We start from the raw sequence: 1,754 nt of genomic DNA on the forward strand, positions 1-1,754 counted from the left end.
CCCAGAACAGAGAGACCTTATTGCAAGTTAACGACTTTTGTATAGGCAGGTTTATTTCTTTCTGGCTCCTCGACTTCTTTATTCTGGTGCCAGCCTCATCCAATTTCCATCTGGGTGGTTATTTAATAATCACGTTGATTGCACTCGCCTGACTGTCCGAAGGGAAGCCCCTGCGGCCAGGGTTAGTTACACTCTCGCCCCTTTGCTCCCAAGGGCCGCCTGTAGGCCGCCGGCTCCACATGTTCCCAGGCACAGCTGGCGCCCAGGTGCACTCAGTAGCTCAATCGTGGTGGGTTCCCGCCAGGAGGGGGAGGGAGGGAGGCAGGTGTCCCTAACGACTCTCCCACCCTCCAGCCTGGGGAAGTGCGGGCACCGGCTCTGTTACCACATTACAGATGGGGAGCGAGCTCTCTGGCCTCTTTTAGGTTTCAGGATCTTCCCAGGGAAGGGAAGGAGGAAAACCCCCTCAGCGGCTGCCCAGTCGGCTACCTCCCTCTGCCATTGCTAACCCTTCCACCTGCTGGCTCCCAGCTCCCGTGTCAGGTCAGGCGTCCCTGGCCATGGGTCAGCTTGGAAGCTTTCCTTGTCTGCTCTTCAGGTCTGTTCCCTCCTTCTAGGAGCTCCAGGAATCTCCCTGGGAGCCCACAGTCTCGTTGGTCCTGAAGACACCTTGCCCAAGGCCGGTGAGGATGTCGCGGCACAATGGTCTTTGAGCTGCTCACCTTGGCCTTGGCTGCACCTACCATTTGCTGGTCCACCACTGAGAGCCAGGCCCTGTGCACGGACATCTCATTTAATCCTTGCAACCACCCTGGCAGGTGTTATCATCCCCGTTTTGCAGCTGAGGAAACAAGCTCAGAAAAAGTAAGTTAACACGGCTGAAGATCCTCCAGCAGGCAAGCATTGGAGCGGGAGTTTGGGATGTGTTTATAGGTCTGTCTCCCTCCAAAGCGCTTTTCGCAAAGTCGCTGGGAGAGTTCAAGCAAATACGAGCATCGATCTGAGTGCCCAGCACATAGCACGTGCTCCCTCTAAGGTCCCTCTCTTTTTTCATATGCACAGACGGAAAACTGAGGGCTCTTGTTGAGATGAGCCACATAGCATGTGAAAACATTAAGAAAAAGTCTCAGCACATATTAGAGAAGATTGCTGATATTACCAAATAATTATTGATTGTAAATCTGACATATCCAATGAGAAGATTGTAAACAGAGGGGCGACTAGGGGCCCAGCATGTGGGTGTACTGAAATAGCAAACGAAGTCTTTTCTGGAAATACTGACAGGGGGACCTATTCCATTCTATGAAATAGGTGAAATCAAAATTCTATAGTGTTACTTATAATAAAAAAATTAAAAATCATCTAAATGTTCAGTGATAGGGAAGTAGCTAAATAAACTATGGTGCATCTGCATGATGAAACACTATGCAGGCCTTAAAATGTCCATTCATTCTTTCATTCAGAACCATTTATTGGTCTCTGCTTTACGCCAGGAATTGGGGCTGAGGATGATAAGACAGAAAAGAGATGTTTTCAGCAGTCAAGGGGGGAGACAGACAGGAAGGGGACCAGGAGTTAACAGAAGCTGTAACTGAGCGTTGTTTGTGTGTGTGTGCGTGCGTGCGTGCGTGTGTAGAGGTAGAAAGTGGTCCTGGGAGGGGGATCAGGAAAAGTGCTTTAGAAGATGATACTTGAGCCCAGTCTTGGTTTTTTGGTTTTTTTTTTTTTTTTTTTTTTTTTTGAGACAGAGTCTC

This window comes from Propithecus coquereli, unplaced genomic scaffold, assembly GCF_000956105.1.
Source record: "Propithecus coquereli isolate 6110/MARCELLA unplaced genomic scaffold, Pcoq_1.0 Scaffold158, whole genome shotgun sequence".
Lineage (NCBI taxonomy): Eukaryota > Metazoa > Chordata > Mammalia > Primates > Indriidae > Propithecus > Propithecus coquereli.